This window comes from Helianthus annuus, chromosome 16 (assembly GCF_002127325.2).
Source record: "Helianthus annuus cultivar XRQ/B chromosome 16, HanXRQr2.0-SUNRISE, whole genome shotgun sequence".
Lineage (NCBI taxonomy): Eukaryota > Viridiplantae > Streptophyta > Magnoliopsida > Asterales > Asteraceae > Helianthus > Helianthus annuus.
In genome coordinates, this window is record NC_035448.2 from 109930522 (window position 1) to 109946715 (window position 16194).

Here is a 16194-nt window from a genome sequence, read left to right on the forward strand (position 1 = left end):
CATACAAGCATTTATATATAGGAAGTACCAGCGGCGTATCCACCATGCTTGTATCATATTAAACACGCCTCGTTATTTAAGTCACCCAAACCAACCAACAATGTAATCGTTCATGTTCGAACCAATAGTCAAATATCACAGTATAACCCAAGTTAAGTGTAAGTCATGTAATGTGTAAACAAAAGTTATGTATGGTAAGTAAAAAAAGGAGACTACTTAAACCATAAGTAAAAATGAACAAAACAAGTATTTGAAATAAAACTTGGTTTAAATCAAAGTTATGTTTTGTGGAAATGCATGCTATACTGATACAAACACTTATACGGTATGTTAAACGCATACATTCAAGCCTTGAGACAGCAGGATAACCTTAGAGTAAAGGTTATCAAAGTGAAATGTTTTCGGATTCGGTCACATCTGTAACAACTCTCACTAAAATTATTATTTAGTATGTTAATTATCTAATAAGGAAACCCTAATTGAAAAACCCAAGTAATTCTGCATAAACTCTAAAATTTTCAGAACAATCAGAATCAGGATCAGGGCCCCTAAAACTCAGGGGGGGTAAACCCTAATTGACTATTATCTTTATAATTCGTTGTAGGATGAGAATTTTGTCGATTCACTGACTCACCTAGGCTATAAACACACGAAGCCACCCTATGCTAGAATTAGACCCGTCACGCCACGCGACAGGATCAGGTATCCCTGTCGCGACACGCGGGGGAGACCATTTTCCAGCTATAAAAAGAGGGGGTTGGCACTTGAATGTTGGTGTTAGTTCGACGTTCAATTTCTAAATATACACTGAGATATACGTAGATTACTACAAACACACACGAAACACGAAACGCTGCTGCTCGAAACCACTGACAAGATAACTCAAATCAAAGAAAGGCTGAAAACAGCTCGAGATCGTCAGAAAGCTATGCAGACAATCGCCGCAAGCCGCTAGAGTTTCAAGTCGGAAACAAAGTACTTTTGAAAGTTTCTCCTTGGAAAGGAGTAGTACGGTTCGGTAAGAAAGGAAAGCTGAGTCCAAGATACGTAGGACCTTTCCCAGTAATTCAACGAATAGGACCAGTTGCTTATCGTTTACAACTACCAGAAGAATTAGCTGGAGTACATGATGTGTTTCATGTATCCAACCTCAAGAAATGTTTATCTGACGAATCCCTGGTAGTACCTCTTCAAGATATAGAGGTAAATGAAAAGCTGAAATTTGTGGAGAAACCATTACAGATAGAAGATAGAAAGATTAAGTTTCTCAAGCACAAACGACTAGTGTTAGTCAAAATCAAGTGGGATTCAAAGAGAGGACCAGAATACACTTGGGAGCTGGAATCAGAAATGAAGCGAAAATATCCTCATCTATTCCAGTAAATCTCGAGGACGAGATTTTTAATAAGGTAGGGAGGATGTAACAACTCTCACTAAAATTATTATTTAGTATGTTAATTATCTAATAAGGAAACCCTAATTGAAAAACCCAAGTAATTCTGCATAAACTCTAAAATTTTCAGAACAATCAGAATCAGGATCAGGGCCCTTAAAACTCAGGGGGGGGGGGGGGGGGGGGGTAAACCCTAATTGACGATTATCTTTATAATTCGTTGTAGAATGAGAATTTTGTCGATTCACTGACTCACCTAGGCTATAAACACACGAAGCCACCCTATGCTAGAATTAGACCCGTCGCGCCACGTGACAGGATCAGGTGTCCCTGTCGCGACACGCGGGGGAGACCATTTTCCAGCTATAAATAGAGGGGGTTGGCACTTGAATGTTGGTGTTAGTTCGACGTTCAATTTCTAAATATACACTAAGATATACGTAGATTACTACAAACACACACGAAACACGAAACGCTGCCGCGATAAACAGGGTAATAACTCGATCGCTATTACGATTCAACGTCCGATCGATTGAAACTATCCAACGAATGTTTAAGTGCTGCTCAAATTGGGTTTATACTTTGTCATTCGTCGTTAATTCAATGGATGTTTAAGTATCGCACTTTGTCATTTGTTGTGAGGGTTTAATCTCGTGAATTGTCGTAAATGCTATATTAGTTACTAACCTAGTTTCGTGTGCATTGTTATTTAAATTAGGTTAAACAGGCTAATCAGTAGACTAAACTCTGCCCGCGTAAATCTGCAATGTGAGTCATTCTCTTTTTACCAAACTTGCTTTCAAAATCATGTTTGTTTTCAAAGTTATAATTACAGGGATTAAGTCTTTGTAGTCTTCATTACAGCCGGTATGTGGGGTTTTGTATACATTACTTGTTAATCCATCACCATTGGACAACGAGATAGCCAATGGGTGATATGACGATAGTCACAGATACCATTGGACAACGAGATAGCCAATGGGTGGTCGAGTGACAAATACCGTGGGTATATGGTTGACATGTAGAAACATTGTAATCGCTCTTAATACTGTAAATTATAACAATAATATCGTTTTAGACAAAATGAATGATTCACTCAGTATTTCCCCGCTGACAAAACCTTTTTCAAACATGTTTCAGGTGATCTGTTGTGATCCAGGAAAAGTGCCGTGAAGCACTACAAGCTTAAGAAAGTGGCTCAATATAAATAAATAAAGAAACATGTTTTGTAAATAAAGATTTCCCAGTGAAATCGCTTTATTGTAAATTACAGGGTTTTATCCCTAAATTATGTAATAAAGTAAACGGGCATTTTTAGTATTAAAGAATCCTGTATTAAAGACTTCCGCTGTCGCCCAAATTAAATACCACGGGATTCCTGTCCCGCGGCTCTTGACCGGGTCAAACCGGGGCTAGGGCCGTGACAACATCCATCCAAACAAACCTAGGATTTTAGGAACGGGATTTGTCAAGTCCTATGGTACCACTACCTACTACCGAGCGGCATGATCGGTGTTAATGAATGTAATAAAGATCCGTTAAACAAACCAAATGTTATACCAAATGTAAGCATGTGATGTGATGTGAATGTACTAAGTATGGACTAAATGAACATACATAGCATGAAAAGGTAATGTAAATCAAATGTACTAAGTATGCTAAGTTAACATACAAAGCAGAAAAGTCATATAAAACAATGTGCTAGCATGTTAAGTAAACATACATAGCAAAAGAAATGTAATGTAAAACAATGTGCTAGCATGTTAAGTAAACATACATAGCAAAACATAATGAAATCATGTACTAATAGTGTACTAATGAACATAGCAAGTATATGATATGAAAACATGAAAAGCACGAAAGTAACAAGTAGGCACATGTGTTTCACCCCAAAATGTTTGAAAAATAGTAAAAGAGGGGTCTATGTACTCACTTGAGGGTGCTTAGAAGTCTTGAATAACAACCAAGCAAAGCTAGAGGGATCACGGAATCAAACGGCATCCTATATAGATAACTACATAAATAACCGGACCTAAATCGGGGGATTGGATAGTATGAGGTTTCGTAAACCAAATGAGTATTCGAACTCATATGATACGGTTAAACAAAGCCCATATACTAAAATGAAACCTAACCTAAGTGCTTACGACCCATTACGACCCGTTTAGGTAGCTTATGCTACCTTAACGCGTCGTTCGCGTAAAACGCGTTCGGACCGCTTAACTAGTCCTATGACAAGTAAAATATGCCTTAATATGTCTAATATAGTTACCTAATCAGTTTAGATGTCAAAATTTAGGTTACATATGCTTAAAATGAATTTATGCGTAAAAAGGGTATTTTGGTAATTTACCTAAGGCATATAAACTACCTATCATACAACTACTTAAACGACGTGACCATAAGGTATAACCTTGGAAGGTTATTCCCTATACAACTATGGTCACCTAAGGTATTTGGTCGGATCCTAATGATCGACCAAATGGGTCGGGTTCGAAAGTATAAGCGATTGATTAGATCGCTTACCTTTACGACCCTAAACAAGCACAAATCTAAAAGCGACGAGCTAAACATGCTAGAACATGTTTAGTAAGGTTGGAAAACATGTTTGGTATTAAAACAAATGGTTTTAATACCCTAGAGTAGTTTGGTTACAAAATACGCGAGAAAACGCATTTTGGCCGAAACTACGACTCGTCACTGAGCCTAGATAACGTGGTAATCAATAGGTATAGTCACTAGGGACTATAACTATCGTGATTACGCTCACGTTATGAAGTTCAAACGAACTTTGAGTTGACCATAAACTGGTCAATGCTGAAAGTCAAACGCAGTTTGACTTTAACGCTAAAACGCATAAAAGAACGAAGGAATACTTACAAAGGGTCCCCGCAAGATTGATTTTCCAAGTATTCTCAGGTATGAGGTGATGAAACACCCCAACTTAGAGAAATCTCAGAAATCAAGTGGGTTTTGCAAGTGAATGGGATGGGGTATTTCTAGTTTTCGGTGAGCCTTTAAGATCGTTTTTCGATATCCGAGTTTTGATCTCAACCTTACACTTGTGCCCATAGTTTTACTAAACCATTAGAGCCCATAGAAATGCTCCAAAACCATTTGCAAGTGGGTTACAAGAGTATAACAGCTGTTAACAGCTGGAAAAACTGATTTTTGCATATCTGGGAGGGCCTCGCGGCCCGCGTAAGGTTTATACATGTCTTACGTGCCCTGCCTGGGTGTCCCAGTTCAGCAACAAGTTTCATAAATGACAGTTTCAGTCCCTGTTAGTGTTTAAAGCCATTTCCGACACGTTTAAGGCCCGTAAAGCCAACTTTAAGGCCCTAAAATGATGCTTAAACATTGTGGACATGAAACATGCTCAAAAATATGCCGGATGCCGGTTCGTTTGGTTGTACAATCGCGATGTTCGCTTAATTACGACGGAATGCGCATAAGCGCGAAAAACGATCCAAATTGCGCGACGAATGGATTTTTGACAAGCCAATCACTAAAACATAATATTTTAATGATCACATAAATTAAGGATGTCCGGAAGTATTCAGAACGTAAGTTATGCGTGAAAATGCAAACTTATGCACTTTTTGACGCTTTTAGTCCCTGAATGACCAGAAAGTTTATTTTAGCACACCGAACACCTCAAAGCCCATTTCTAAGCTATGTAAAGGATATTTAGGGTGCGTTTAACTTATGATCATGTTCCGGAATGTTCGTTACAGTTCAGATTGGCATACTTACACAGTTTGTCATATTTAGTCCCTGTAAGCGAATAAACTTGATTTCGGCACACCAAACCTTCCAAAACTTATTTCTAAGTTATGTAAAGGTTATTTAAGGTATGTTAAGCCTATGTCACTATTCCGGAGTGTTTGTTGCGTTAAACTGGTTATATTTACGCATCAGTGCGCGTATAACCTTCCAGAAAAGTGATTTAGAGCCTAAAATCGAACAAGAGTTGATATGTGCAACTGATACACATGTTTATACAAATCCCAAGTATGAAATACAATATTTCATTGGTTTGGTATTTGTTTGATGGTTGAAGTGACACAGATGTCACATCATCCACCACACCGCACAAAGATGAGACTTCTAAAAAGTTTGATAATATGTTGGGTATAAATAATCTTCTATGATTAAATACTTAAAGCCATTAGTCAGAAATTTGTTTATGGATCATTGGTTTTTACTTTAGTGAATGAATGTTCCCAACATTAGAGGGAGATAACAAGCAGTTGGAAAGTGAAAAGTGAAATGAATTATCATGTCATCTTGATCCTCAAACTATAAACTATGAACTAGAAGTTTAAAGTATAATTCATTTACCAATATCAAAGAAAAATTACCAGACAAGTTCACTGACCTAAATAGAATGACTAAGTATGTTACATAATCAACTGCTTATGCTCCAGTTATATTTGTGTCCCAAGAGGACATAACATATTTTTGTAATGAGTCTATTGCACGCCTAAAGCGTGGTAGACTAGTTGATTCCAATACTAAAATTCCTCGAAAATTGGAGCAAGTAATTAAGATGGTCAAGTCGAGTTTATAGTAATAAGATCTCCTGAAGATACAATAGACATGATGGTTCAAGAAGAACCTCAGGTACCTGAAAATAAAGAGATCTCAATAAGTTGTATCATGTCTAAGATATGTATGGAATCGAAATAAAAATCGACGTCGTTATACTTTTGTATATAATGTAGCGCTTAAAATGATTAAATGATGAGAATCAAGATTTAAGATGTGCATATGAATGAATATTAAGAAATGATTGGCCAAAATGGAAAGATGCAAATAAGGCAAAGCCGAATTCTCTAAAGACATGGAAAGTATTTAGACCAACTGTACATACAACTGAAGTTGTAAAATATGTTGGATATAAACAGGTCTTTTATGCGAATTATGTGAAAATCAAATTGAGTGATATAAGGAAAAATTGGTGGCACAATAATTTTCGCAAAGACCTATGATTGATTATGAGGAGACGTATTCTCCAGTGGTGGATGCATTGACTTTCCAGTATTTTATTAGTCTGGTAATATAAAGAGAGAATTGATATTCGTCTTATGAATATTATGTATCATTTGATACTGAGAGTTTACATGAAAGTCCCGAAGGATTAAATTATGTAGGTCGTGTAAAGTAAGTTCTCGAGAACAATGTGATCATTGTATACATATTCGGATTTTGAATAGGTTATGAAATTTACATGTTGGATATAATTGAAACTCCTGATGAGTTTCTAAAGCAATTGGGTGCTTAAAAGGTTAATTAAAGCATCTTATCGATGTAATACTTGTGCACCAAGAAACGTACATAGAAACTTGTCCCCAGTGATTGTGATATCTCAATAAATAGTGTACACGCATGGTACAATATGGATTTTGAAGCTAAAAGCAAGTGTTCATGACATTTTTGCATATGATATAGATATCTATGTGTTAAATTGGCAAATTTATGTAGCAAAACTTCTAAAGAGTGAATGCACATACATATTTGGATAAGATGGAAAGAATTCCATCATGGATTGATAATGCTAAAAGCATTAATGATGTCAAAACCTCAAGAACATATTATATGAAGTTGACAAAATACGTATGGACTAAATAGTCGAAACGAGTGGTGTACAACTCGAGATGTTCGCATAAAGAGGGATATAAGTTTGATTAAATTAGCCATGTTCTATGAGCATTCTTCTTTTAAAAGTTCACTATAATCGCAATTTACAGTAATGATGTCTAGGCATCATTGAGAGAAATTGCCGAGCTTTTAGAGGGAGAATTTTTGAACGACCTTGGCACGGTCTAATTATTACTCGAATTGTAGTTCGAGTATATATGTAATTATATTTTACTAATCCCTCAAGTACATCTAGAAGATGATGTTTGGATATTTTAGTATGGACATAGTTGAACCTTAAAGTATGTTAAAGGTTTTTAAGTCATTTGTTATAAGAAATGTCTATTATCATCTCCTACCAAAGTAAAGATTCTCATTCTAGAAGTACCATCGTTAAATGCATAAGTGCATTAATATGTTTTGGTAGCTATGTATGGTTATAATATCTTTCACTTGAGCTTATTGTCATGATATAACCTTTGCCAAGCGAAGAGACATTAGAATGAGTTCAAAGAAATATTTCAGGTATAAACGATATTTGATTATATTTTACTAACCCATCAAAACAAGTTTGGTTAGTCTTGTAGAGGCAGGAATGTTACGAAACATAGTCGTGGACATATGATAGTTTTTGCAAGGAGGCACCTAAAATCTCGTTAGAAGATTATACAACATTGCTCAACATAAAGGATTGAACATTAAGGGACCAAGCGACAAATCATTCGCTACAAAAGCTTTATTCGACTTTCAAGGTAGATCGACACACGTCACTTAAAGGATACATGTTAAAATGAGGGGGTTTCTTAGTAAGGTTTTTAACGAGGCAACATACCTAATGCAGAAGTATCAGAATAAGAAAATACGCGCTGCACTCTTTTTCCCTTGGCTAAGTTTTGTCCCACTGGGTTTTCCTAGCAAGGTTTTTAACGAGGCAGCATCACCAAGCGTATTAAAGGTATGTGGATAGTCAAGGGGGAGTGTTATGAATGTATCATTTATTTGGTGACTCTCCACATACATGACTCATATCTCTTCAATTTCTTTTGTATTAATGTATGTGCCTATATGTGTATATAGATTAATGAATAAGAATTCTCCATATTCTATTCTCTACATGATTTTATAGTTTTGCTCTCATGTTTATATACTTATATATTGGTTGCTAATAGACCGTTGTTTTACAACACTAGATTCATATTTTAAGTTTATAATTCGTACAAGTTAAATCCAAATAAAATCAAGAACCCCCACAAAGCCCAAAATATAACTTATGGGACATAAAAAGTAAAATTTGAAGAGAAAGTAACCCAAGAAATTTTAAAATATATTATGATGCTTGTTTTGTCGTAATGAATTCAGATAGAAATAAGGGGAAGTTGCAACAAAAAAAAAAATTGTAATTTAGCCATGAAAACTCAAGAAACAAATCATAATTTCATATGATAATTCAAATTTGAAAATCTTGTCTCACATCTAACATACCAGCGATGCTCAAGGATTCACCAAACAATTTCTTTAAGATCCCGATTCGAGTCGAGAGAGAAGTAAGATTGCCAGATGAACTGTTTGCCCATCCAGACCCATCTGTATTTTTTTCCACTTATAAGTTCACCCATCCTAACCCCATAAAAATACTACTTAACCAAAACAGCCCATATCTTTACTTTATATATGATGTCCAAATCAGGCCACCTAAAAACACATGGGTCAAGATTGCCAGTCTAAAACACTGCCATATTATGTGAGACATCATAGTGGAGCTATCCAAAATGAACCTACACCACCTCAGACCATAGTTTAGGGTGATCGTGAACAACCATCCCGACCCAGACCGTAATATGAGTGAATCCATTTTGAATGATTATCCAGACCACCCATTTTAAACCCCTCTACGGTAGTCACACAAAATTAAGAAACAAAAGGACAACAGACGATGATAAAAAAACTTAGGAATCTGGCTGTCATTGTTCAATACATAATGCTAAAACAGAAACAAATGGCTATAACGGCTAACACGCCAGCCAGTAGAATTATTGCGATTCATCCTCCTCCACACAACACGTTTCTACAGTTACCAAGCAGGCTGCAAAAAAAACAGTGTCGATCAACATTTTGATAACTTTTGTGTTGTTTGTAATTCTCAAAAGATAATGAATTCTATAAAAGGGAATAAAGAGACAAGTCATTAACCATGGCCATAGGCAATATGTGTGTGAGACTAAGATGCCACCTGAGGGAAGTGAATTGTAAAAGTACACAAAATTTTACATGTCACATATAAGATGAAGAACAAATTATATAAGGTTTATTCAGACGTTAATATCATAGTAGTTAAAGACTTAAAAGTCACAAGGCGCTCAGAGAGCAAAGTCTGCAGACTAAGCACAAGACACAGAAAACATGCACGAGACAACTGCACAATAGTAAGAAGGAAAAAAAAAAGATATATAACAAGCATAAAATCAAAAAACTAATACCACTTCATAAATATAATATTATATAAAATCCAAATATAATTAACAATTAAAATTATTCAATCGACGCCAAAAATTCACAAATATTAGCAACATCAATGCCTTCACAGAGTGACGGAGCCTACAGAAAGGCCCTCCTTTTGCGTTCTACATGAGGTGCGGCCTAAAAGCCTAGTCGTGCGCATCGTGCGCTCTGACTGGTATGCTTGATAGGCGGCTAATTCATCCGTTTACTCAAAACTGGGTTGACTTAGGTTGGTTTTTTTATCTCCACTGGAGTAAACGAGTAGAATTTTTAATTTACACCTCTTTAAGGGTCTTGATTGTGCCAAACAGATCAAAAACCACCCAAAGTTCTCTAATGCTTATAATCTCCTAGACGTCTTCATTATAATCTCCTAGATCTCTTCATTATAGAATATGGGTTGTAACTATAACAATATGATTTTTTACTTCGCGTGTTCTAACTCATTACCCAACCTGCACAACCAACCCATTCGCTCTTAAGGGATGGCAATCAAACCCGAACCCGCTGGGTAAACCCGAAACCCGACACATTTGGGACGGGTTTGGGGTCGGTTAATCGGGTTTAGGACGGGTTTGGGAATAGTTTTTATTTTTTTCACGGGTATGGGACGGGTTTGGGATTAAGTGATATACCCGTTTACCTGACCCAATTACCCGATAAAGTGTACCCGTTTACCCGATTGTATACCCTATATAATTTCTTTTATATTATTAAATATGTATATATATGATATATCCATTTTTTACACATATAGGTATTCTATTCCGTATACATTGTAGTTATTTGATATATATTTTTATAATGACAATACAAAATGTAACCGGTTAGTAGTTACCAGATAGATACCCAATGGGTTTTGAGATGAGTATACCCAACGAGTAATCTTTTTAAATTAACGGGTATACCCGATACCCGATGGGTATTTACCCGCTAGAAACCCGACGGGTTTGGGACAATCTTATCTAACCGGGTTTGGGTTTGGGATTACCCAAACCCGTCCCAAACCCGACCCATTGCCATCCCTCTGTTCCTTATCTCTGTCTAGTTAATCTTAAATACCTTGTAAACTTACATAATACCACATACAAATCAAAACTCTATAGATGGGTAACAAGACTCAAAAACTAGTTTGCTATAATACCCTAATTACTATAACCTTATGAGCTAATTATCAGACCATAAATTGAACAATGATTATTTAGCTGATTAACTCCAATAATTTATAATAATTTATATAGCATGTACTGATGTACATCTAAAAGACATAAAACTAAGCATGCTAGTGAGTTATATACAAGAATATAGTAGCAATAATCATGAAAAGATAGTCTTGTTGCATTTGTTGTTCATTACACTTTAAAAAACACCATTGATTGCTTCATAGTTTTTGATCAAACAGTAAATTCCAATCTCTCACAAATCATTCAAATTTGCCAACTATGCTTCATGCTAAAATCAGCAAAATCTGTCAACCTACACAACAGTCTAATCCTTGAGACATAATTCCAATTCACACTTTTACCCTAATCAAGTATTAGTGTTATAGCCACAAACTTCGTACTATGAGATACACATGTGTTGACATAGATGTTCTTATTTTCTTATATACTGTACAATTCAGGTCGTGGTCTAATAAAACAGTACCTAGACCCAAAACTATGTTAGATATATATAGAGAGAGATAGAGATTGTATTACAGAACAGCTTTAATGTCGAGAACTGTGATAATCACATAATGCACTTGCAGGTAGTTCTTGGCACATATAATAAGAGTTAGAAAAAGAGTGAGGTAGACGGTTACGTAACCACAACATGTAGCCATAGTTGTCGATAGCGAATAGCGACAAATAGCGACAAGGCATGGCTAGGCTACGTAGCGAATAGCGACGGCTATTTTATAAATAGCGATTACACTAGAAAAAGAATTTTGAAAATTTTTATATGTATATTACATCAAAATACCCTTGTATATATGCTATTTTACATGTATATTTAACAAAAACCTACAAATCTAGCTATTTTATAGCTATAACCCTTTATAACATTAAAAAAATTAAAAAAAAAATAATAACTGTCGCTAAATTCGATAGTCGTCGCTATGAACCAAATAGCGACAGTACGTCGCGTCGCTATAAATCGCGCTATAGCGACCGCTATGGTCGCTATTAACAACTATGCATGTAGCACATCTAAAGCAAAAGATATTAGTGTTTATACAGTTCTCGTAGTTCTCTACCTTATAATAATTGATTCTATAATAAACATGTCTCGTGTATAGACAAAAATTTTGGTTTTCAGATGTGAAGTAACATCATTATCAATTTATATAAGATATACTATTCGACCTCTTGTTTACTTAAATCAAGTACCCCTAAAATTACAAACTAATTTGCAAAGAAATAAACATCTACTATTTGCATATCTATTCTATGCAGTTAATGCGGAAAAATATCGGATATCGGTCAAGGACCGATATTTGAGATATCGGTTATCACGGTGGGATAGCAGTAATTTATAATATAATGTATATATATATATATATATATATATGTATATATAGAACCTATATAATATATGTATATTAATATCTAGAACCTATATAATATATGTATACAACAACATCTTTATGCACTAACTTGTAAAAGTCTAGGGTTAATTTTGATAAATCTATAACTGGAGGATGAAATTGTAATTCAGTTAAAAGAAAAGGTGTAAACAAGAAAAAGAATGAGTTAATTTATATAACCCTACTAATAAATAAAAACCCTAAACTAAAGCAGTTGCCGTCTTGTCTATCTCCTCCCTGTACGCTCCTCCATCTTCTAAACCTAAAAAACAAACAGCCGACACAGAGCTTCTTTCATTCTACGCTTCAGCAGGGAATCTAAGGTTCGATCAGCAGGTAAGCTTCGATTCAACAACATCGATTAGCCACCATTTCTTCTCTATCACGATTGAATTGTCTATCACCAGCTGCAGTTTGTAACTTTGTATATAAAAAAAGTTTGAAAAACTGGCTCATGTAAGATATCGGCGAGAAAACCAATACAAGTTTTGCAAAATCTCGGCGATATATCGGTGTTTATCGCCGATAATATCGCTGTCCGAGATAAAACCGATATTTCAAAACGATTTTTTGCCCTCCGACCGATAACCGATATATCGACGCTATAGCACCGCTATAGCACCGATATTAACTGCATAGTATCTATTTAAAATTTACTACAGTCAGTTCCACTATAACACACCTGATTGTTCTATGCTTCTAGCACAACACACTTATCTGCTCTAGCAAATTCAATTCTTGATAAAAACACCACACAATCTGATATAAAGTTTAAACAAATACATAATCACAATTTAAACATATGTGATTAGAGTTGTACACGAACCGAACGTTCAGCGAACAGTTCGTGAATTATTTGCGGGAAGTTTGTTTAATAAACAAACGAACATGAACAAGAAATTTTATTCGATTAGTTAAATGAACGAACATGAACAAAGGTCTCATTCGTTCAATTGTGTTCGTGAACGTTCAGTAACGTGTTCGTGAACATTCGTTCATTTGTGATCGTTCATGTTAGTCTGTTTCTGTTGTTAATTAAAGTTTTTTTTTTACTTTTTATATTACATTTATACTTTTTATACTCTTTAACTTTTATTTATTTTATTACCCTAACAATTAAACTAGAAACCCATATTTCCACCTTGTTTATGCACCTCCCCTTTCTTTTCTCATTATTCACTTTGAAAAATACTACCAATCTCCATTTCATGATTAAGGCTTCAAGTTCTAGTGTTGCTCTCTCCGCAATCCACCTTTAGCCTTCGTCGAGTTCGCCAAATTTATTTGTGTTTGTTTGTGTTCGTAAACACGTTCATTTCCTTAACGAACGAACATGAACATAAAATCTCCTTCGGTAAGTGTTCATGAACGCATTTATTTCCTTAACGAACGAACACGAACGGCAGCCAGCCTTATTCGTGTTCGTTTGGTCATGATTAAGGCTCAAGTTCTAGTGTTGCTCTCTCCGAGATCCACCTTTAGCCTTCGTCGCGTTCACCAAATTTATTTGTGTTTATTTGTGTTCGTAAACACGTTCATTTCCTTAACGAACGAACACGAACATAAAGTCTCTTTCGGTAAGTGTTCATGAACGCATTTATTTCCTTAACGAACGAACACGAACGGCAGCCAGCCTTATTCGTGTTCGTTCGGTTCGTTTACAGCCCTATATGTGATCCACAATACTCGGTTAAAAACAAACAAACCCTAAAACCTTAATATCCATCTGCTTTTGCAATTCAAGCCATAAAAAATCCTCAAAAAAATACCATGCAGTCACTTAACAACAAACAAGTAAAGTCATCACTCAAATCAACACAATCTCCGAATCATAAATCGTAATTCGAAGATACGCAATCCAAGAATAATAGCGTGAAACCCTAAGTCTCTGTTTTCTGATTATTGGTTAATAATTAAAATGAAATGAAAGCATGGGTAAGTGAAAATAGGTAAGAATAGTAAGATACCTGTGTAGATCTGTTTAGTGAGAAGATGAAGAAGAAGAAGATTGTTTATTGTTGTAGATGAAATCTGGAGGAGAATAGATGAGGGAGGCGACCATGGCTCCAGGAAGCACACCGAAGACAGACACAGCGGCCAGTTTCTTCACCAGCGGCTCACCGTCTCTCATAATTACAGAAAACAGACCCTTCGTGTACCCCATTTGATCTCTGGATGCTCGCTCGCTGCTGCTGATGAAACCCTAACTCGCCCCTTTCTTTCGTTGATCTAACAACGAATACGATCTGTGTTTTAACGAATATTCCATTTTTTTACTTATTTTTATTTTTATGAGTTAAATGTTATTTTAGTCCATGTGGTTTTGATTATTTTTTCAGTTTAGTTCCTGTGATTTGAATTATTTTACCAGTTTAGTCCAAATGTTTCATTTTTCTCTTGTGGATCCAAAAATGTTTCACCATTGCCATTTTAGTCCAATAGGTTAAATTCATCCATTTTTCTGTTAACAAGAAGGGCAATTCAGTTATTTTATTTGGCCGAATTGCCCTTCTATTAACAGAATTACATATAAAGTGACCGAACTACTCTTCTCGTTAACAGAAAAAATGGACGAAGTTAACCCAGTGGACTAAAATGGCAACGGTGAAACATTTTTGTACCAACAGGCGAAAAATGAAACCTCTAGACTAAACTGACAAAATGACCCAAACCACAGGGACTAAAATGACATTTAACTCTGTTTTTATATAACTAATTTTATCACCTTTTCTTTTGTTATTTATCATGTGTTTACATGAGTTTTAAAATCACTACAAACGCGTTTCACACGGAATCACTAACAAGAATAAAAAAAATATAAAAAAAAAACCAAAAAATAACCGAAATAAAATCAATAAAAAAAATTGCATGGTAATGATGTTGTTCGCATGAAACCCGTGGTCAGAGATAAACAGACAATATTGGGTACCGGCACCAAATTTCCCGAACCTAAAGATCCTAAGTACCAATTCAGTATCGACTTTTGGCGTTTCTGGTACCAGTTCGCTACCGGTTTTTACCTTCATATACCGGTACCATAACTGGTATTTTTGATACCAGTAACGATTCGGTATCGCTTGGAACCAAATTCATCCTACCCTTGAAACTAAAAAGAAAAACATTAAAAGTTGAAGAAAATCAACAAAAAAAAAAGTTGTGCGATATCGTTGTTGTTCGTACGGTACCAGTGATCAGAGATGGGCAAATGGTACCTGGTAGTAGTACCAAATTTTCCAAACTAAAAGATTTTCAAACTCAATCCGGTACAAACTTTTAGCGTTTTCTGTACCAGGTTGGTGCCTGTTTTTACCTTCATGTACCGATAACGAACCGGACCATACCGGTATTTTCAATACGAGTATCGGTTGACACCAAACTTATCCAACTTAAAAAGTAAAGAAAATAATAATAATAATAATAATAATAATAATAATAATAATTATTATTATTATTATTATTATTATGTTAAAATAATAAAAGGTATTTCCATAATATAAATTAGCATTGCATTATGTTGTTGTACCTTAAGCATGGGTTTTTTTTTCAAAAAAAAAAATTGTGATTTTTCACTTTTAACCCAAAAGTTTTCATGTTTTGTATTTTAACGTTTTTAATTTGTTTACTTTTAACCCAAAACTTTTCATCTTTTGCAATTTAACCCAGAACTTTTTTATTAATAACATTGGTCCCCCATACTGTTTATCTTTCGCAAGTTTTTTGTTTTACGTTTCGTTCTAAATTTTGCGAGTTAATACGTCGCAACGTGCGTGTGTGGTTCAATGTTTTTGGTCTATTTTTTCACATTTGAGTGGTATGTCGCAATGTGTCTATTTTCCCTCTTTGGCAAGTTCACCGCAAGGGGCGGATCCTACATTGACTTAGTTATTACTTTCTACGTTATTTTGTGAGTTAACACGACGCGACGCAACGTGCGTGTTTGGTTCAACGTTTTTACGTCTATTTTTCCATTTAACAAGTTCGTCGCAACGCGTGTGTCCTAAATTGTCACACCCCAACCGATGGCGGAAACATCGGGATGAGACGAAAACTAGATTGCAAGAGACATCATAACACTATGTGACAATATAAC

At 35.3% G+C, this 16194-nt stretch overlaps 1 long non-coding RNA gene across 1 annotated transcript; it reads right to left on the reverse strand.

Annotated features, from left to right (window-relative positions):
* Positions 1-8944: 8944 nt before the first annotated feature.
* LOC110886772 lies at positions 8945-14367 on the reverse strand. The gene is made up of 2 exons (XR_002562995.2): positions 14072-14367; positions 8945-9119 (listed from the first exon to the last, which is right to left on the reverse strand). It is a non-coding gene; the product is annotated as an uncharacterized LOC110886772 (long non-coding RNA).
* Between the last annotated feature and the right edge of the window lie 1827 nt (positions 14368-16194).